Below are 23,261 nucleotides of genomic sequence, written 5' to 3'. Positions count from 1 at the left end.
AACGGGTGTAAACGAAGACCCGAGATTGATAGAGTAGGGCTTAGGGATGTCGGTGAAGGTAGTGGTGGTGGTGGTGGTTGGCCGTGGGTGGTGGCGTGGGCGGCGGTTTAATGCCAAAAAGCTCAAATCGAAAATGGAGATAGATGGGTTTCACCGGTGACAGATCGGAGCCAAGGATGGGTGCATTAGGTTGCTAGAAGGTCGATGATGATGTGGTGAGAAGATGGTAGCCGGAGGTGGTGCGACGGCGGCGCAGCGGCGCAAGGAGTGCCGCGGCTTGGTGTGGTGCGTGGGGGCTAACGGCGGCGCGAGGAGGGCTGAAATTGGAGGGGTGAGGTCGCCGGCCGGTGGGAGCACGATGGGGTGGGCGGTGTCGCGCACGGCGGCGCGAAGGCGGCGGGCTGGGTGAGGGACGGTTGCACGGCGAGAGAGAGAGAGAGAGAGAGAGAGAGAGATGTCTGCGCGGGAAGGGAACCCAGGGGAGAAAGAAAAAAAAAAAGAAAGAGAAAAGGAAAAGAAAAAAATAGAGGGAAAAGAAATGAGGTCCAAAATTCACAACTTGGGTCACAAAATTCCAACAAAAAAAAATTATTTCAACACCACAGTTTTAAATAAAATAAATTTAAATACAGTGCCTAAGTAAAATAAAATAATTAAATCTAACAACACAATAATTTTTAAAACCTACAAACTAATTAAATTAAGAGAATTTAAATGCATAACAATTATTAATATTAAGGAAACATGTCAAATTTAATTTTCACAAATTAAAAAAATCATAAAAAAAAAATAAACCCACTAAAATCTGAAAATTTAAAACAAGATAATCAAATTTTAAATTAATAACAAATAATCATTCAATTAAAAAAAATATACTAAAAAAAATACGGGGTGTTACAACCTGCTTCTACTCTTGTTCACAATGACGATCTTCTTCCTCTTGAAACTCCTGCACTCAGTTTTATGGTTGCCGTGGAGAATCCAAGACCATTTCCGCAGGCAAGGCATACGAGGCCCTCCCTACCGTCCTGTTGTCGGAAACATGCTGGAGATTCGTCGGATGCTTGCCGAAGCTCAGTCTAAGGCCATGTCTTGGAACGACCATGACGTCCTTCACCGGCTGACTTCGTACCATTCCGAGTGGTCGGCTGTGTATGGGAAGACGTTTCTGTATTGGTTTGGGTCTATGCCCAGGCTGGCTGTCGACGATCCTGACATGATCAAGGAGGTCCTCATGAACACACCAGTGGATCATTTGAGAAGACTAACTTTACCCCTCCGATTAAGATGTTCTTTGGACAAGGAATATTTGCATTGAAGGGTGAGAGATGGAGCCTTCACAGAAGAATCGCAAACCAAGCTTTTAAGATGGAGAAAGTTAAGGTAACTTTTCAATACCAATCTACTCTTCGTATTCGTTTTCATTTCATATTTTTTTCAACTAAAACTGTAGAAAGTTAAGGTAATTTATGCTTTGTATATTCATTTAATGTTAGTGGCGTAGCGGAATACGTTCAAAATTAATAAACGGAGGAAATGGAGATTATGAGTAAAACAAAGTAGCAACGGAAGAACTGTGTCTTCCAAAAGTTGACACTGAATTGAAAAAAAAAAATAACATTGTTTTCTTATTCCAAAAACGTTCATTAAGATTCTTACAACCATAGCCAAATGTATATATAACTAAATCACCAAAAGGAAAGTAGATAATTGATAAAGGAAATAATACTTATTAAAGGAAACAATAAACCAAAGTAAATAGTAAATCATCGTGAAAATGGAAACAATTCCAAAGGAAAGTTGACGCCACAACCCTCCATTAACGTGGTGCATGGTTGGAATTCCTTCTTCACGCCAATCACTTAAGTGTTCCAGAATCATAGGAAACAACTGCCACGTTGGTTGCATCCATGTCCTGCATCAATTCCCCGCCACTTAGAATTAAACTCGTCTCAGAGTTTGTGTCTGCGTTAAGTTGCTCATCAGGAGGGTGATACTCAAACAAGTCAGCTACATTAAAAGTGGGGGAGATGGACATGTCTTCTGGAGTTCCACCACGTAGGCATTATCACTAATTTTTTTTAAGATGCGATAAGGGCCATACTTTCTGTTTTGCAATTTGCTGTAAGTGCCTGCGGGAAAACGATTCTTTCGTAAATGAACCAACACGAGGTCCCCTTCTTCGAATATCTTGGCTCGTCTATGCATATCTGCAGCATGCTTGTATTTCATGTTGGCCTTCTCTAGGTTGTCACGCACCTCTTCTTGCACTTGTCGAATTTTTTCTGCCAAGTTTTCAGCTGCCGTGCTCATCCCAGGGGTCTTTGGAAGAGTTACCAAGTTAAGGGCAAATCTTGGAGGTCTAGTGTAGACTATTTCAAAAGGGCTCTTCCCAGTTGACCGATTGTTCATGCTATTGAAAGCAAACTCAACTTGCGGGAGACTTACATCCCATTGTTTTGTCTTGTCACCAGATATGCAACGCAACATGTTACCCAGTGTCCGGTTGGTTACTTCAGTCTGGCCATCGGTTTGTGGGTGACAGGTACTGCTATACTTGAGGGAGGTCCCAAACTTCCTCCACAATGTGATCCAGAAATGGCTAAGGAATTTGGTGTCCCGGTCAGAAGTAATTGTCCTTGAAACACCGTGTAAGCGGACAACTTCCTTGAAGAACAGATGAACGACACTTGATGCATCCGATGTCTTTCGGCAAGGAATAAAATGTGCCATTTTGGAGAATCTGTCAACAATGACAAAGATAGAATCAACACTGCGTTGAGTCCGCGGCAACCCAAGCACGAAGTCCATACTCAAATCCTCCCAGATGTTCTGAGGAATAGGCAATGGCGTGTAAAGTCCCGAGTTTTGTGCTTGACCTTTCTTCACTTGACAAACGGGACACCTTTGCACAAACCTCCCAACGTCTCTTCTCACTTGAGGCCAGAAATATCTCTCGGTCACTAGGGAAATCGTCTTGTCACGACCCACATGACCACCTAATCCTCCCCCATGCAACTCACGAAGGACATATTCGTGCAACTATGCCCGAGGAAGGCAAAGTTGATTCCCACGAAAGAGGTATCCCTCTTGTATATGAAAGTCTGCTTGTGGGTGACCCGACGCACACTGCTTCCAAATTTCAGCAAAGTCTTCATCTTCAGGATACATTTCTTTGAGTTGCTCAAAACCAGTGATCTCAGTCTTCATGGTTATGAGCATGGATGCACGCCGACTGAGAGCGTCGGCTACTCTGTTTTGCAGACCAGATTTATGTTTGAGCACCATAGTGAATTTCTGCATAAAACTAATCCACCTAGCGTGCATGCGATTCAAGCTGTTCTGGGTATTATGAACTTCAGTGCATGGTGGTCGCTGTAGAGGACGAACTCTCGTTGAATCAGGTAGTGCTCCCAGTGCTTCAAAGATCTTATAACTGCGTAGAATTCTAGTTCATAGGTGGTCCATTTGCGCCTGGCCTCATTTAATTTTTCACTGAAGAACTCTACGGGACGCCCCTCCTGGAATAGGACAGCACCTATACCAACTATGGAGGCATCGTACTCAACTTCAAAAAGTTTGTCAAAACTAGGGAGGGCGAGTACTGGTGCCGTCGACAACTTTTCCTTGATAATGCTGAAGCTATCATCTTGCTCTTTTCCCCGCAAGAAACGCCCTTTCTTCATACATTGTGTAATGGGGGCTGCCAACGAACTGAAGTTTCGTATAAACCTGCGATAGAAAGTTGCCAAGCCATGGAAGCTACCAACCTGGGTGACAGTGGTGGGGGTTGGCCAGTCACGTATCACACGCACCTTCTCTTCATCGGCGTGTATTCCTTCGGCACTCACCACAAAGCCCAGAAACAATAACCTGCTACTCAAAAAGGTGCATTTCTTCAAGTTAATAAACAACTTGTGATGTAAAAGTGCCGATAAAACTTCTTGGAGATGGCTTAAATGTTCACTTTCATTGCGGCTGTAAATGAGAATTTCGTCAAAATAGACCACCACAAATTTTTCGATGAAAGGCTTGAGGACTTGATGCATGACGCGCATGAAGGTGCTTGGCGCGTTAGAGAGGCCAAATGGCATTACCAGCCATTCATACAAGCCTTCTTTGGTTTTGAAGGCTGTTTTCCACTCATCGCCTGGCCGAATGCGTATTTGATGATACCCGCTTCGTAAATCAATTTTTAAGAAAATATTGGACCTTGCAAGCATGTCCAACAAATCAGTTAATCGGGGAATGGGGAACCGGTATTTTACCATTATTTTGTTGATGGTGCGGCTGTCCACACACATTCGCCAACTCCCATCTTTCTTTGGCTTGATCAAGGCGGGCACCGCGCACGGGCTCATGCTCTCTCGTATCAGTTCCTTGTGAAGGAGGTCTTCCACTTGTCCTTGTAAGATCTTGTGCTCATTGGGGCTCATCCTATAGTGCGGCAGATTTGGCAAACTTGCCCCAGGAACTAAGTCAACATGATGTTGGACATTCCGCATTGGTGGCAATCCCTCGGGCAATTCAGGTGGTGCGAGGCCTTCAAACTCAGTCAATAGATACTGTATCTGTGGGGGTACATCAGGGGACTCAACAACCTCTTCTCCTTTTACTACTAGTGTCCATATTCTCCCAACTCTTTGGCCTCTTCAAGGAAGTGGTTCTCGCTTACGGTAAACAGAGTATTTTTCTCTTCAACCTGCAAGGAATTAGGACCTTTGTCTCCCATGGGCATCAATACTATCTTCCGATCACGCCACCAAAAGGAGTAAATATTGTCGTGTCCCTTGTAGATGGCATCCACGTCGAACTGCCAAGGCCTCCCAAGTAGAATATGACAGGCATCCATGTCAACCACATCGCACATGGCCTCATCTTGGAAGTATTTCCCGATGGAGAAAGGCATACAACAAATACTGCTAATCCTGGTTTCTACTCCTTTTCGGATCCAGCTGATCTTATAAGGATGCGGATGTTTGTCCACCTTTAATTCCAGTGCATTAACAAGGGCTCTTGATACTATATTTTCGCAACTTCCGCTGTCAATAATTACGTTGCATACTTTGTTTCTAACAGTGCATCGTGTCTTAAAAATAGAATGTCGCTGATTTTTTTCTTCTGTTTTCGGGGCTAGTAGGACTCGTTGAACGACACAACTGACTGGTTCTCCTTCATCTCCTTCAACAAATTCCTCTACTTCATCTTCTTCACTGCTTCCTCCCTCTTTCGGGTCCTCTTCACCTTCTTCTATTACGTGGACTGAAAGGCGTGTGGGGCACTCATTGGATCGATGCCCCGGCTGGTTGCACCGAAAACATTTCCCCGTCATAGATCGAGTGTAAGGATTGTTGCTTCCCCCTTCTTTATGTACTGGAGTTTTTGTGTTTTGCGTACTGCTCTCTCCTCTCTGCAACCTGCTATATGGTGGAGGTCGTGAGTTACTAGATTGTTGCTGGATGGCAGGCGTTACTTGTGGTATTTGGTTCGGTATCCTTGGTGGTGGCCTGGCTAGTTTCATTTCAATCTTCATAGCTAAATTAACTGCTTCCGAAAGAGACCACACAGTGTGCAAAGTAACCTTGTCCTGGATGGCCACACGTAAACCCCCCATATATCGTGCAATTTGTTGTCCCTCCGTCTCTGAAAGATTATTACGAGCATTTAACCGATAAAATTCTTCTGTGTAGTCATTTACAGTCCTCGCCCCTTGTTTGCAGTTTTGGTATTGTTGGTAGAGAATTTGCTCATAGTCCGGAGGAAGAAATCTAGCCCTCATCAGGCGTTTCATTTTAGGCCATACACGCACTGGCTGTTTGCCTTGTCTCCTCCTGTTGTTCTGTATTTGTTCCCACCAAACCGAGGCACCACCACGCAATTTATAAGCAACCAGCTTCACTTGTTGTGCTTCAGGAATTTGCATATAGTCAAAGAAGTTCTCCACCTCAAGCATCCAGTCGAGGAAGCTCTCAACATGAAGGTGACCATTGAAACAAGGTAAGTCAATTTTAATTCAAAAATTGTGGTTGTTGTCTAGAGCTCTCCTGCCATCTTGATTCCCACGGACGAAGCCTTCCAATTCTTCGTCACTAGAAGAATCGTCATGTGCTTGGTCCCGTTGCCGATGCATAAAACCACGACCACCCCGTGGATGGTTTGCCCCCTTCATTATCTTGGTTCCTATCACCACCAACATGAATGCCTGTGATGGCTGTTTGAATCTCCTGTAGCATGCGTTCGATCCCTTCAAAGCGTTGTTGGTTCCTTTGATCTTGAGAATTAACGGCAGTCCAAATGGCCTGCAAGCCACGATCGTCATCTTGGGAATTATCTCGCGCCATCAAGCCAGGTAAAGCCTTGCTCTAATGCCAAATTGGCATAGCGGAATACGTTCAAAATTAATAAACAGAGGAAATGGAGATTATGAGTAAAACAGAGGAGCAACGGAAGAACTGTGTCTTCCGAAAGTTGACACTAAATTGAAAAAAAAATAACACTGCTTTCTTATTCCAAAAACGTTCATTAAGATTCTTACAACCATAGCCAAATGTATATATAACTAAATCACCAAAAGGAAAGTAGATAATTGATAAAGGAAATAATACTTATTAAAGGAAACAATAAACCAAAGTAAATAGTAAATCATCGTGAAAATGGAAACAATTCGAAAGGAAAGTTGACGCCGCAACCCTCCATTAACGTGGTGCATGGTTGGAATTCCTTCTTCACGCCAATCACTTAAGTGTTCCAGAATCATAGGAAACAGCTGCCACGTTGGTTGCATCCATGTCCTGCATCAGTTAGAGTTCCAACAAAAACTGTAGAAGCATGTAAGTAATTCAATCTAATGGTAGTTATGATAAGAAAGATCAAGTGGTACAACTACAAATAGATTTCACAAAAATTAACTCATAAATTACGGTGAACGTCATATATAATTTATAATAAAAGTAGTTTTGTGAGTACAACTCAAATTTTGTTAGTTTAAAATTGTACGCAATGATGCCACAACGGTAATATTGCAGACTTGGGTGCCAGAGATTGTGGCTAGTACTAGACAGATGCTCCAAAAGTGGGAGGAAGAGACGAATTCGAGATGGAAGTGCACAAAGAATTTCAAAACCTTTCAGCGGACATAATATCTAGAACTGCATTTGGAAGTAGCTTTGAGGAGGGGAACAGGATCTTCATGTTACAAGAGCAGCAACTACGCCTTGTCTCCCCAGCTTTGAGCAGCGTCTACCTTCCTGGTTTCAGGTGATGACGTACATATCCTAGATTCTCATCGTGGACATATATAATTTGAACCGGAGTACTTGTACCCAAGTCCTCTAGCTTTTATTTGCCTTGCTATTATTCCCGGAGTACTATACTATTCATGAAAGTCTAGTGATTTTGACAAATGAGTTTTAAATCATTTGATAGGACATATTTTAAGTGGGCTAATAAGTCTATAATTTAAGTATAAGGAGTCGTTTGTTTTTATAATTCTTTTTAATTCATCTAATCTAATCATTACAATTTTATCAAATTTTTATATAAAATAAAATAAATAATTCAATTTTTTCAAATTATAAAATAAAAATAATATTAAAAAAATATATTCTAACGATATTTTATTCAATTTTTAACTTTAATCTCAACTTAATTCATCTCATCTCATCTATAAAAACAAACGATACCTAAAACTACTTAAAATTTGATATATCAATTGGCCGTAGGACTTATAAGGACTTAAAATTTGTGAATGAATTATATATATATATATATATATATATATATACACACATCCATTTGTAGGTTTTTGCCCACAAAGAATAACAGAGAGGTGGAGGCTTGAGAAGGAATCACGGAAATCAATCCAGACGTTGATAGAGAGCATTAATAGAAAGGAGAAATAAAGTTCAAGAAATTTACTTGGTCTTTTGCTATCTTCTCATAAGGATCACTATGGTGAAGAAGAGAATCTAGAGGTGTCGGAAGTCATAGACGAATGTAAGAGTTTCTACTTTGCAGGAAAGGAAACAAGTGCAAATCTTTTGACTTGGGCACTCATCCTTCTAGCATCACATCAAGAATGACAAAGTAAGGCACGAGAAGAAGTCTTCAAGGTTTTTGGAGATAATCTACATCCCACAGTTGAGAATTAATCGACCTTAAGACAGTGAGTTCAATTAGAAGATAGAATGACACTGTAAATCAAAGAAAATGTTTGAACGGATAATTACAAAGAATCTTAGTGTACGATAATTTTTCTAGATCCTTATTTATTCATGATTATGCATTAACCACCCATGCACCAAAGTATGACTAAGCTGCCGCTAATAATGACCGAGAACTAGTAGTTGTAAGCTAGACATTATACATTATTACTTGTTTCATGATTATGCATATTTTCATCACTCGAAGAATTTAACATTAAATGGATGGCAAACTAAGCTCAACCATGAAATAGTGTGAATGTCTTGTTGTTTTCTCAGCAGGTGAATATGATTATGAATGAAGCACTTCGCCTCTACCCTATGGCTGCAATCTTGTTTCAGCAAACAACCAAACGAGTTAAGCTAGGGAAACTCGACCTTCCAACACGAACACAACTCTGTTTGCTCATGACAACTGTCATCATGATACTGATATATGGGGAAAAGATGCACAAATATTCAATCCATTGAATTTTTCAGTCTCGAAAGCATTTAGCCCAGTATTTTCCATTTGGGTTAGGACACAGAATCTGTGCAGGTCAGAATCTAGCCCTGGTTGAGACAAAAGTGGCACTGGCTATGATCGTCCAACAGTATTCTTTTACCATGTCACCAACTTATGTTCATGCGCCGATGATCTTGATGACCCTGCAACCTCAACATGGTGCACAACTCCTCTTTAGGAGGATAATGCCTAAAACTTGCAGCCTCAACATGGAGTAGCACAACTCCCGTTTTGGAAGATAATTGCCTAAAGGTTGCAGCCTCTTTGCGTGCAAGCTACAACATAAGTTCATGACTCAATTTGGAAATTTTTGTGTGTACGTGTTTGTTTTTTATTTCCTGAAATACCGTTTGTTGCTTTATGAGGTTGGATGTTATGTGTTGAAAATAAATGGATATTTCTAAATAGTTGTGAAAATTTTTGGAGATAGCTCTTTTAAAAATCCTATAAAAGTGGTGGGACTTATTGAGAGTACTATGCAAAATTTATTATGAGATTTTATGGAGGGTGTTTGAAATATTTTTATTAAAAATAACTTAATACTCACCATGTGGTGGTGGCCACCACAAGGCAGCCATGATCCTACTACCAACGATGGGGGTGGCTCCGTGATGGACGTAGATCATTTTTCTATAAAACTTTTTATGTTATAATTTTTGTGGAAAATAACACAAGTCAATACAAATTTTGAAGAAAGCTAGTAAAAATAATCTTTGCTGACTTTCACAACCTAATACAATTTAAGTTGGAAAATGTTATCTATATTTACAATTGTACTCACATAATAACCATACGTGCTGATGTGTCAATTATTAAAAATGGCTAGAATTTTAAAATTCTAAATTTGAAATTGAAAACAAAAAAGAAAATACTGATAAAATGGAGATGCCACTCTGTATATATAATAATGTGTAAAATTAAGCGTACATGCAGCACTACTCATTTGAGTTCTTTGAAATTTCACTTAATGAAACGTGTATGCATTAAAACCAAGCCTCATGGTGTTGCTGAGTCCTGAATCATGCTAGGATTAACTGGTTCCATCATGTAGACCAGAGCAGATGATGTCGTTGGGTTTGATGAACCAAATTATACATGGTTTGCAATATATTTTTCAGCTCCCTTATCCAAGCAACTCCTCCCTTCTTGATATACCTCTACAAAAATTAATCCCTACACTCTCTCTCTCTCTCTCTCTCTCTCTCTGAGTTCGGCCTGAATCTTCATCTCCCTCTTTTAGTGATTTTTCTAGTCTTCCTTTTGAAGTTTGCAAGGAGTTCGAGGCCCCGACTACTGTCTAATCATTGCTGACTCAACAAATATCCGGCACCTACGCCAAAGTTCAATCAAAGCTAATCATCACCATTAACCACAACATTCTCCACCGCGTTGCTCCTCTTTACTTAAGTGGTCGGGCTTAAACTTGAAGAGGTTCTATACTGGTTCAGATCGAATCCAAGTCTGGCAATATTTGACCCAAATCTAAATCAAGGAAGTCCTTCTAAAGTTCTAAACATGATCGGGTCTTCAAAAGAAAAGTATTAGGTATACATACAAATCTTACATAAAAAAGTCTACACATTGTAATTTAATGTAATGTGTTAAATTTATTTTACAACAAAAAGAGTTTTACAATCTTATGGATTAATTATGTAACGCCCGGGTCTAGCACGGAGCTTTCATTCAATATTTTATTATTATTATTATTTTTTTCTTCCAACCGTTTATCTTCTGACTCCTCCGTTCTTGCCCACGTACAAGAAGTTCCCCGCATCAAGCCACGACAACTGCATGGTAACCGCTACCCCCATGCACGTAACCACCCTTTCCCATGCGCTCCTTCAATGCCAGGCATTTTGGTTTCTCAATACATTTCACCTTGTAGATTGATGCTCTCTACCTCTATTTTTCTATCTTCTTGGCACCAAGTCGCAAGGCACTTGGAAAGCCACCACGAACCAGTTGCTACAGACGTGAACCCGAGATACACACCAACCTTCTCGACGGAAGCCACCAGTACAGCCACGAAACCCAAGCCCGTTTGCATTCAGCCGAACGAAAACCACTCCCGTGGGAGTTTTTTCGCCTGCACGACGGAAGCCACCAACTATTGCCTAACCCCATGTGAAACCGTAAGCCACCATAGGCCAGCCCCTGTTTCAAGCACTAAAAACAGAGCAAAAACCATACCCACTTCCACACCATAGGTTAGCCACTGCTGTCATCGGTTATGCACCCCCCAACCCTAAGGTGCCTCTCGGAGTCCTCACAGTCCCACCCCCATTTTCGACCATCAGTACCGTAAGCCTCCCTCTCTCTCTCTCACTCTGCTCTCTCTCTCTCTCATTAGTTACTCTCTCTCTCTCAGTGCCCCTTGGTCGCAAGCACCACCATCCACCGCACCCAAACTCGTCACGGCTCCTTCAGTCTTGGTGAGTTGTGGAGTGTTGTCCCAGGTCGCACGTTGGTTCCTCCCGTAAGCCACTATTTCCCTCTAGTGTTTTAAACTTTTAGTTCCAGTTTTTGAGATACAAGTTTTCCTCATTACCAAAATGCCCTTATTTTTCATTTGGGTTTGGCCTGTTTTCTTTACGCAGTGGTTTTTATATTTTAAGTGGGCTCATTTTATTTTAAAATAGTCCAGAAACTTTATATTTTTTTACAGCAAATATTTAAGGGATTTAAATTAGATTATTAAGCATTAATTTTTATAATTTAATTTTAGAAGTAAACGGTAACCGTGTAATCTTATTTTGAGCACTATAATTCTAATCTAGTTTATTTTTTATTAAATGAAATTTTATTATTTACTGTAATAGATTTTTGGGTATAATTATATTATTTAGTATTAAATTTTTGTAGTTTGATTTCACTAGTAAATAAGTTAGCTTTTTAATGTTTTTGTCGAAGTTATTAAATGGACTTTGATGATCTTAGAAAGTGATATTATATTTTGGGCTTATGAGAATTTTAGGTTTTGAGGAATTAAAATAGGTTATTTTAGAAGTTTAGGCTTAAATATTGAAATACATGTTTGATTGGAAATTTACGAGTATTACGTGATTATTTTATAGGTGACGATTAATAATTGTTCGGCATTGTTGAGAAAATATTCGAAAGACTAGGGAGTCCAGATAAGCAGGGTTCATATACTAGTTTTGCATAAATGAAATGAAATGAGGTTGATTTTAAAAATATTCATGTTTGTTTTTGAAAAGAAATCTGAAAACGACCTCAAATCTTTGTTCTGCATATGCATAAATTCTATATAAAAGAAAGTATTTTCTGTTATGACTGGTGTAGACATGAGTTAATTTTGTGCATTTTATTGCTGAATTATGCAAAAAGAGCGAATATGAAAATCTAAAAGTTTTTGCTATGAATAAATGAAGATGTTTTGATTCTGTTTATTTCGAATATGTGAAATGATCTGAAGCTATTCAGTATTTTGTTTTGATATGATGTGTCGTCTGAAAACCTTGGCATGAAGTTCTGATTCTGTATCTGAATGTGATATAGTTTCGATAATGTTCCGTTCTGTTTCTATTAAGGCCCAGTCACGGGTATAATGGTCGTTTATAAACCTACCACGGGGGTGAAACATAGTATACAGCCCAGCCACGAGTATAATGGTGGTTTATAACCCTACCACGTGGGTGAAACATGGTATACGGCCCAGCCACGGGTATAATGGTGGTTTATAACCTACCACGGGGGTGAAACATGGTATACGGCCCAGCCACGGGTATATGGCTCAACCACGGGGATAATGGTGGTTTATAACCTACCACAGGAGTGAAACATGGTATATGGCTCAGCCACGGGGATTAACCCTACCACGGGGGTTAAACATGATATTTGTCTTGATGTAATACTATGAGATGATATGAATATAATATTTCAGTTTGGATATGCCAAAAGATTTTCTTTTTGGTAACAAGTTTGTTTTTCTGAAAATTTCGCTCTGATACTTTGTACCAAGTTTTGTTTATGCATTCTGAAAGTAAATATGTTGTTTATGCATTCTGAAAGTAAATGTTTTGTTTTGCATACCGAACTTTATAAATGTTCATGTTTACATGTTAGTATATACTCTCTGCTTACTGAGTTGTTGATAACTCTCCCCTTAACTCCATAATATTTTTCAGATATTTTAATGGTTCAGCTAAGGATCAAGATTATGAGGTATTGGGTGAGATGATTTAAGTATAATGGTTTAAGCATAGGAAGTTTTTTATGAGTATTGTCGATTTTTATTAAGAAATTTTATTGTGTTATGATGACTTGGCATTTTGGAAAATTGGTTATATTAAGGAAATTAGATTGAATCGAATTTTCTATATGATATTGGGAATTTGGAGTCTATTTTTATATTGTTGAAATGTGAATTTAAGTGTTAGGAAGTAACTCTTCGACCCGTGCAGGACCGGGGCATTACAAATTATATTAACTATGTCAATATGAAAACTTCCAAATGTAAGTGCTAGGGATAAAATGTGCATGCTAGGCCCAGCCAACTGGATGACCATCCTCAAGACGAAGAGGGAAGAGATGGGAAAGGCAAGAAAAGACAAGGACTGTAGCAAGGAAAGTAAAGCCAGGCACGTAAAGGGGAAAGGTGGAAGGGACATAAAACTAACATCTCACCAACTGCTCCCTAAACGCCTTAATAAAATGGGTTATCCTACCAAAGACAAGGGGACTTAAGAATGACCTTTTGTGGCCTTCTTGGAAGGCTTCTTCTACCTCAACCAAAGAGACTCTAGAGACATTATCTTCTCTAGGCAAAAGGGTCATCAACTTCTATTGTACTATGAGATACGAGAGACTGCAAAATCACCCGCTATAGTGGATTTGCCCTCCAAACAATCCGTGGACATAGATTTTGTACCGAACCACATAGATTTGTGTCTCTCACTTATTTACATTTCATTTATTATTTAGTTCCATGGCTGTACTCAAGCACACCATATCGATGCATGAGTCATTATCATGGGCCGAGGATGGCTCCTCCTTCTTTTACGACATGTACAAAAACATGGATCAACAATTGGCACCTTTTATGGGATCAACTTATTCTTTGCAAAGAAAATGGAGGAAGGATGATTCCCCGATGCACGAGATCGTCTCCAAAGAATAAGTAGATAAGTCCCTCAACTTTTTGTGTGGTTTGGGTAGTGAGAATACCTGAAAAGTGTTGAGAATGTTTGTGAATAGTAGTGAAAAAGTAATAATAAAATATTGAATTGTAGTAAAAATTAGGTGAAAAGTAATGAATAGTAGAAAAGTAGATGAAAAGTAATAATAAAGTAAAAAATAGTAGTGAGAGTACTTGAGATACTCTCACTTGCCAAACAATAGGCTGACAAAAAAAAAAAAAACAGTGCCCCACGAGTGCATGGCATGCACTGCGCACATGGAGAGTGCACAGTGCATGCCATGCACCATGTGCATGAAGGGTGCATAGCTAGGGGTCATGCCATGCACTAAGTTTGACTGCCGTAGTCAAATATCCAGACAAACCCGACGAGACACGGGAACCTAGCTTGCTCGTGGTGAAACAGAGTAGCTGCAGGTAGCATCTAGCCTATTGACCATTTCACTTGACATCTATACACTCCTCTTGCTAGAAATGCCTACGAGCTCGACATGCATCTACGTTTTGTGGTGGACACACCATGAGTGTTGAAAACTAGCGGGTAAATCTCCTGCACGTTAAACGCTCACAAGCGGCAGTATGGGGGTATGGGTAGTTATGGGCCCACCATGAGAAGCAAAAGAAACCTGCGACGGTAGTTTCTATGGCCATTGGGTTGCATAAAAGTGGAAAATGGTGGGCAAGATGTAGGCTTGCCCATGGCAACTTGACACCCCCGTGGAGGGCAAAGGTTACGCCATGAACATTGCCCGTGGTGGACTTGTGGTGGGGGCAACAAGCTCGCCACCAAGAGGACACGACGGGCAAGCTCCGTTGCTCACTCAACATAGCTTACCACCTCCGTGGTGGGCAACGGTCTAGCCATGAATGCACAATAGCCTTGTTTTCTACCTGGATGAAGTAAGTCCAGGTCCTGCAATGAGCACCCCCATAGCACAACGAGATTAGAGAGCAGCCACCCTTCATGGAAGAGATACCGCGACAGCAGAGTCCCCCATCGGTCACTCATCACCAACGACAAACTATGCTCAACCATAAAATAGTGCGAATGTCTTGTTGTTTTCTCAACAGGTGGGTATGATACTGAATGAAGCACTTCACCTCTACCCTGTGGCTTCATTCGTGTTCCAACAAACAACCAAACGAGTTAAGCTAGGGAAACTTGACATTTCAACAGGAACACAACTCTGTTTGCTCATGACAGTTGTCCATCATGATACTGAGATATGGGGAAAGGATGCACATAAATTCAATCCATTGAATTTTTCAGAGTCTCAAAAGCATTTAGCCCCATGTTTTCCATTTGGGTTAGGACCCAAAATTTGTGCCGATCAGAATCTAGTCCTGATTGAGACAAAGGTGGCACTTGCTATGATCGTCAGACAATATTCTTTTACCATGTCACCAACTTATGTTCACGCGCTGATGATGTTGATGACCCTGCAATCTCAATACGGTGCACAACTCCTGTTCAGGAGGATTAGTGCCTAAAACTTGTAGCCTCAACCTGGAATAGCAGAACTCCCATTTTGGAGGATAATTGCCTAAAGGTTGTAGCCTCTTTGCACGCATGCTACAACATATGTTCATGACTCAATTTGGAAATGTTTGTGTGCACGTGTTTGTTTTTTATTTCCTCAAACACCATTTCTTGCTTTATGAGGTTGGATGTTATGTGTTGAAAATAAATGGATATTTGTAAATAGTTGCGTGAAAATATTTGGAGATAACGTTTTTAAATTTCAATAAAAGTGATGGGAGTTATTGAGAATTAGTAAGATTTTTTTGTGTTTTTATGGAGAGTAACGTTACACAACCTCTCCAACCTCCACACACCATATTTTTAAAAATTTTTAATATTTTTTTTAAAATATTTTTTGAGTTTATTCTTTTTAAACTAATTTAATTTTTCTATTCATTATTCATATATTAAATATTAGATAAAAGAAAAAAATAATAAAAATTAAAAAAAGTGTGATGTGTGGAGGTTGTATGAATAGTAAGAAATTGTGTATGAAATATTTTTTTATTAAAAATAACTTAACACTCACTCGTGGTGGTTGCCATCACGAGGCAAACCTGATTCAACTGCCAACCATGGGGGTGTGGCTCTGAGCCACCTCATGATGGCCATAGATCATGTTTCAATAAAAGTTTTTGTTTAATAATTTTTGTGGAAAAAAGCATGAGTCAATACAAACTTTCAAGAAAGCCAATAAAAAAAATAAAATCTTTGCTCACTTTCACAACCTAATACAACTTAAGTTGAAAAATGCTTTCTATATTTATAATTTTACTTATATAACCTTATGTATTGATGTGTCAGCTACCGACAATGGTGAGAATTTAAAAATTCTAAATTTGGAATTCAAATTAAAAAAGAAAGTATTTATATAACGGAAATGCCACCCAATTCATATAACATTGTACTTAAAATTATGCATACGTGTAGCTACTCATTTAAGTTCTTATCACTATAATAGATTTTGGCTTTTGTGACGTTCGAAACAGTCACAAAGAATTAGCAAACCGTCACAAATACTTTTTTGTGATGGTTTGAGATTGTCACCTAAAAGGCATCACAAAAAATTTTTGTGAAGGTTTACTGCTCAATCGTAACAAAAAAGGTTTTTTTTTTTTTTTTTTTTTTTTTTTTTTTTTTTTTTTTTTTTTTTTTTTTTTATGGTTGGAAGTCTTCCATGAGATGTAACGTTCGAACATAATTTTTGAGTGAAAGTTAAAATCCGTCAAAGAAAGTAACATTCGCACGTAAAAATTGATGTTCAAACATTAACCTGACCGATTAATATTCGAACGTAAAACATTAGACATTCATTGTTTTTGCTTCGCACGATTAATATTTACGTTTTGTTCAGAGATGTTTGAAACATCGAGATAGACTCGCACCCTTATGAACTCGCCCCATTCACACTCATCATCTAGCAAATCCACCTCCGAAACCTTACCCAATGGGAGATCATGAACACGCACCCAAAAGAGAGCTTCAGTCAGATTAATTTGATGGGTTTGGAGTAAACCATCAAATTGCTTCAGTAAGACTAGTTGCTTGTCAAAAGACCATGGGCCATCTCCTGATCTTTGACATCCTCAAACTCAACAACAAGGAATTTAGAACCCAAATCCTGCAACCGCATAGCCCAGACTGGACACCAAATCTTCCTCCGAGCCTGCTTGAAAGCCTCCTTATTACATTGTTTAGTAGTAAGCAGCTGTACTATTAGGCACTTCTCACCACGAACTAAGCTTTCCTAGACTATATAATCCTTAACCAAGATAACTTCTTGCTCCTGCTCCGTTAGAAACAACTTGCATACAACGCTTCCAAATCTTCTGCCATGGAATAAAGAAAAAACGAACTTGCAATAGATAGTAAAGCAAACCTCTACTCGTGGAAGACGAGAGAGGAAAGTTCTTACTTCTTACAATTTTATGACTTGAATACTCTTTACAATTCAGAATCACACATTAGTAATTTTAAAAAATAATGTTAGTACTTAAATAAAAGAATATGATAAAAATGAGTGAATTTTAATAAGTTATTAATTACCATTTTATCGGCAAGACGATCGAATGACTATGAACCGACGCGATGGTGGATTGTCAAAGCCGTTCTATTCTTTACATTGATAAAACTTAAGTGCTGCAAGAGAAATTAACAATGTTAAATATAATATTTGAAACCAATATAGATGTAAATAAGTTATAGGGAATAAATCTAGAATACTTGATAATCTGGACTTGCGAAAAGATCACAACACTTCCTCCAAACGTCTAACTTCATTTTCTGAAAAGGGGACTGAACAACTTCTTCCAACATCTCGAATTTCTTGAAGTGGTCATGACATCTTCCATTGTGACGATGAAATAATATAGCTATCAACTCATTCACAGTTCGCACATCCTCTCTACGGCCAAAATTGAGGTCGAATTCATCCTAAGAAATGAATTGCGTCAAAAATATGAAATCAAAACATCTCTAAAAAAGATTTTATGTTGGTATATAAACTCACCTGTACACGACTCCGAATGTGATCATTAACCTCATTCGGAATTTCTCTCCATGATCGCACATAAAATGGGACATAAGCTTCGACTAGTGTGCTGACATAGGAGGAAAGCAATGTTGCACTATCATCTACTCCTCCAGTGAAGTTATCAGGAATGTTGAACTTGATTTTTTCATGCCTTTTATTTCTTTCCAAAGAAAGGCCACATGTTAAGCCACGTTGGGGACATGACAAGGCATCAGCTAATATTTTTAAGATTATTAAATACAGTCCCCAAAGTAGTGAAATATATTTAATTATTAACAAAATTTTCTTTCTGGTGGGTGTCAATTGGCTTTCTGTCTCCTGTGTATCAACTTGTGCAAGAGCGGAGTCCTCAGTTGGGGAGTAGTGAAGGAGTTCGGGACTTGGGGTAGGAGGCACATTTCTTCATTGTCGTTTTGGTGGCATCCTTGAAAATGACTAATATTTTAAAAAAATGAGTATAGAATAATTTATAAAAAATGTATTGTGTTGTCACCTATGTAAATAAAATATTTAATACTTTTATTCTTCATCTTCAGATGTATTTTCCATGCTTGTTTCAAAATCGACTTCAATAACATCTTCGTCATCATCATCTACTTCTTCGTCTTCTTCATCGACGTCCTCTTCAGACACTTCTTCTTCTTCTTCTTCTTCTTCACTTACTTCAAAAACTGAATGATCATTTAATACGGATGGGTCGAGATGTACGGGTGGGACATCATCTCTACATAAGGGGGTTAGTTCAAGTGCACCGAGGTCAACAAATAAATTAATACCCTCTCCATCTTCCTGGTAGGCCTCTATAATCGGAGTGTCATCTTCATCTCCACTATGATCGTGATCCGCTACCATTCCTGCATCATAGATATTCCGAGGAACAAATTTTTGTATGACTCGCCAAGTTATCTCTCCAGTATCTTCATCTGTTCCTTTCATTAGATCAGCCAAGTAATAAACTTGGGTAGCTTGACAAGTCAATACGAATGGATCATCTTCGTACCATTTACATGCAGTATTGACACTCGTAAAGTGGTTATCCGTATGTATTGAAACCCGACCACCTCATATATCCACCAATTACATTTAAAAACATATGTCACATTCCCACCCAGGTATTTTAATCTGATAATGTCACGTATGACACCATAGGAGTCAATATCATTTGTTCCATGACTTTCCTAAGATGGTCATCAGTCTCCTGAAAATTATTCAACTCGTACCACCGAGCTTTTCCTAACTCTTCACTTATTAAGACATATCTCAGGGCCGTACATTCTGGGAAAACACTGATAGCTCATGAGGAGGATGAGTAGCAAGATCAACATTCCGCTATTCACGATTAAATCGTGTCTCAAGACCCAGAAGATATAGAGAGCAAAATGTCAACCATTAATTGTGTCTATAAGCCTCTATTATTGAACTCCCAGCTTGGGCTTTATTTCCAACAGTGTGCTTCAATCTACCCAAATATCTTTCAACTAGATAGATCCAACGGAACTGCACCGGGCAACCTAACAGTATCTCCCAAGGTGAATGTATTGCTAAATGGACCATTACGTCAAAAAATGATAGTGGAAAGATCTGTTTGAATTTAGACAGTATAGTAGCAATGTCTTCTTTCATTAGAAGTCAGTTATGGTGACACGTACATTAGAAGTCAGTTTCCCACGAATTCCCACTGGTAACAATTTTTGCAAAACCATCAGGGCTCACGCATTTATCAAGATTGGAGGCATAACCATATGGCAACTTCATACCTTACAACCACTTACAAAAATCCATCCTCTCATCTGTTGTCATCGTAAAATATGCATGCGGCTTAACCACCCTGTTGCCTTCCCTTCGCAAATATAGATTATGTTTAATTCTCATTTTCTCAAGATATTTCCTTATCTTAATCGTGTCCTTCATGTTTTTGTTAATGCTAATCAATGTCTCCAGAATATTATCACAAATATTCTTCTCTATGTGCATTACATCCAAACTAAGTCGCAACATGCATGATGGCCAATATGGCAAATCAAAGAAAATACAACGCTTTGTCCAATTCAATTCTACAGTGCCTCGTTTTCTCTTATTCTTTTCCCGACCTCGCCAAAATTGTTCGCTCTAACTTTCAGTAACTATTCCACTATCTCGTCCCCAGTCAACTCCTTCGATGCAGTTCGGTCCTCAACTCTCACATCAAATTTAGCGCCTTCCCTTCGCCATGCATGATTTGTAATAGATACCGTCGATGGCCCATGAAACACATCTTCTGCGAATATTTTAGCCACTCACTTGCAGTTTCTTTATTACTCGTGGGACACGCTAACTTCCCTTTTGTTGCCAAACTCCGGGTAATGATCATCAAAGGATTGCCACACAAGTGAGTTAGCTGGGTGCCTCATATATTCGTCATCCTTGACTCTTTTCTCCTTGTGCCACCTCATATCTTATGTTATTTTTTTTTACACATTTATAGCCTTTGCAATCTGAGTTTCAGCGGGAAATAACTTGAAATTTTCACCATAATATTTTTCTTACCCTTCCACCTCAAATCTCCGCATACGGGACAGGACTGTTTTTAAGTATATAGTGTATAAGTATAGTATACTAGTACATAGTGTATAAGTAAAGTATATTAAATATATTACATATAGTATAGTAATAATATTCTTGATTGATAATCACATATTCACACTATATAACAACTATATTATCAATAATAATATTATTAGATTATATAATATATAACAACTATTATATATTATATTATAAATAATATATTATTTGGTATAAATTATAAAAAAAATTATTCTAGAGACGTTCCAACGTACCAAAATAACGTTCGCATGTCTTGAGAATTAAGTGACAAACGTTCGAACATTAAAATAGTAACGTTCGGATGGCTTTCTCGCTCATTAAGTGATGCTCGCACGTTAACACTATAACGTTCAATTGTTACATGTATATAAGCTTCCGTCTGAATGTGAAACGTCATTTCAAATGAATCCGTAACATATTTTCCTCTTGTCGCCTCCGTCGCAAACCGCTACCAAATCTGCGCCGCCCTTGTCAAACACCACCACAAACGTCACAAAAGAGATAGGCATTCCTCTTTAACATTTGGGTAGCCTTTTCTTTAATGTTTGGTGGAGGTTTCGGGGGTTTCCAAAACCCATTGGTGGCCAGACTTTCATCTTGAATTTTTGGCCACCACGGGTTGCTAATGGCCAAACAGCCACTGTAGAAAGCTTTCTTGAACTGTACACTTCATTTCTACGGTGGCTTTTGACCACTTTTATTGTGTTTGAAGTGCTAAGGAATGGCTGAGTCAACTCAACCATTTCTATCTCATAACATTCGAACATTAGACCTTTCAAATGGGGAAGACGACATACACGTTCGCACATTAATCAAATAACTTGCAAACATTCTACAATACGTGCAAACATATTAAGAGTACGTGCGAATGTATATTTTACATTCGAACAAACGTTTGTAACGTTCGCACGTATGATCGTTTATATTCTTGAGCGGCACATACGTTCGAACGTTAGTATTACGTGCGAGCGTTATTTAACATTCGTTCGAATGCAAAACCTTTCAGTTTTTAGAAAGGTCAGAAACGTTCAAACTGATAGTTAATGTACGTTCGAACGTCTTAATAAATACATTCAAGAGCTTTCTTACGTGCGAACGTAGTTGTTTTGTATGTTCGAATGTAATAATTTTCTATTTATTTTATTATACCATTCAAACGTATACTTGGTTTAATTTGAACGTGTGTTTGCCAACATCACATTTGAACGTAACTCATTTTACATTGGAATGCTTATCCTAGAGGAAATTAATGTGCGAACGTCAAGCCTAAAATGTTCACACGTATAAGGTTGACGTTTGAATGTGATATTTTATATTCAAACGTGTTTCTGAAATAATTTAGATTATAGTACATAATATGAATCATAGTACTAATATTGCTCAATTGTTTTCTTTCTTTCAGGATATGACTCATCTTCTAACGACTGGGAAAAGGGGAGGGAAGCCAAGACACGTCTCGTATCGAGGCTCGAACAGTGATGTCTAAACGAGAAGTCCTGACCAATTAGTTCGATGAACTCATATGGGAGCATAAGAGCCTTAGAAACGTGTTCACTACGAGAGGCTGGATGAGTATCTACACATTCAAGAATTCTATATGGGGATGTGCTCCTTGCCTCAAGATGCATCCTCTCATACCGTGACAGCCCGAGGTCTTCAGTTCAAGATCTCGATGGATGTCATCGCCGAGTTTCTTGGATCTGTCACGTAGCTCAGACATCTACTACAAGAGATGCTCAGCCTAGGGATGGATATCGAGTGATGCAGATGTAGGCACTTTTGCATCATCTACTAGCCCTATTGATAGGTCAAGGCCGAGGGTATTGATGAGGAGGATGACAACCGAGATGAGGCCTCACTGGGAGAGACCGAGAGCAGCTCGATAGGAAGAACTTCTTCAGCCAGGTACAACTCATCCCTTTTTCCTGCATGTTGTATCTTATTGTTGCAACAAATCTAGATCATGTGGCACATAAGACCACATTTAGCTAGACTCACGCACAGTTCCTTATACGAGTGACACGAGGAGAGTTCAACGACTTGCCACTTTATATTTTTGAGAGGATCGGTAACAAGGCGAGCATCATCTCCACAGACAACCTCCCATATGGAGTCATCATTATCTCACTATTATTGGCTTGGAGTGTGCAACCCTAGGCAGAGGAGTGGCTAATATAGCAGATCAGCCCCATCTACATGACCACATACCGTCGCAGAATTGGACAGGGGAGGGGGCATGCTCGACATCAGCCTGGCCCTGTACCAAATCTTTTTCCTCCTACCCAGTGTGGGCCCGGTGTTGCTCCCCATATTGGGAGTACTAGTCAGTTGCTAACGGGTACATCTAAGGGAGATGCGTAGTCTATTTGCGTTGATACGATGGTATCAGATATTACTGTGCACATCAATCGATAGATCGCGTCAGTACAACAAAGTGTCGCCCAGGTTGGCCATCGGTCATATATCCTAAACGAAAAGGCCAGCATATTGATTGATGAATTTAATACATAAGTAAACAACTCGTATTGATTATTTTCACTTTTATCGTGTTGTTTACAAGATTTTATTATATTTTGTACATTATTTTTATCATATGTAGTGAACAATATTATTTAATATATCTACTATATTTTAATTTCAATTCTTAATCTTTTTTAATGTTAGCTTATCCAACTTTAATATTAAATTATTGCACTTCAATTCTCAATCTTTTTTAATATGAAATATCCAACTTTAGTATTAAATCAATTAACATT

At 39.0% G+C, this 23,261-nt stretch overlaps 1 pseudogene; it reads left to right on the top strand.

The window, feature by feature from the left end:
* The first annotated feature begins 922 nt into the window (after positions 1-922).
* Positions 923-15,562, top strand: LOC121242215 (annotated as a pseudogene).
* Positions 15,563-23,261: the final 7,699 nt, after the last annotated feature.

Source organism: Juglans microcarpa x Juglans regia, chromosome 8D (assembly GCF_004785595.1).
Source record: "Juglans microcarpa x Juglans regia isolate MS1-56 chromosome 8D, Jm3101_v1.0, whole genome shotgun sequence".
NCBI classification, from domain to species: domain Eukaryota; kingdom Viridiplantae; phylum Streptophyta; class Magnoliopsida; order Fagales; family Juglandaceae; genus Juglans; species Juglans microcarpa x Juglans regia.
This window is presented reverse-complemented; position numbering and strand designations above follow the sequence as displayed.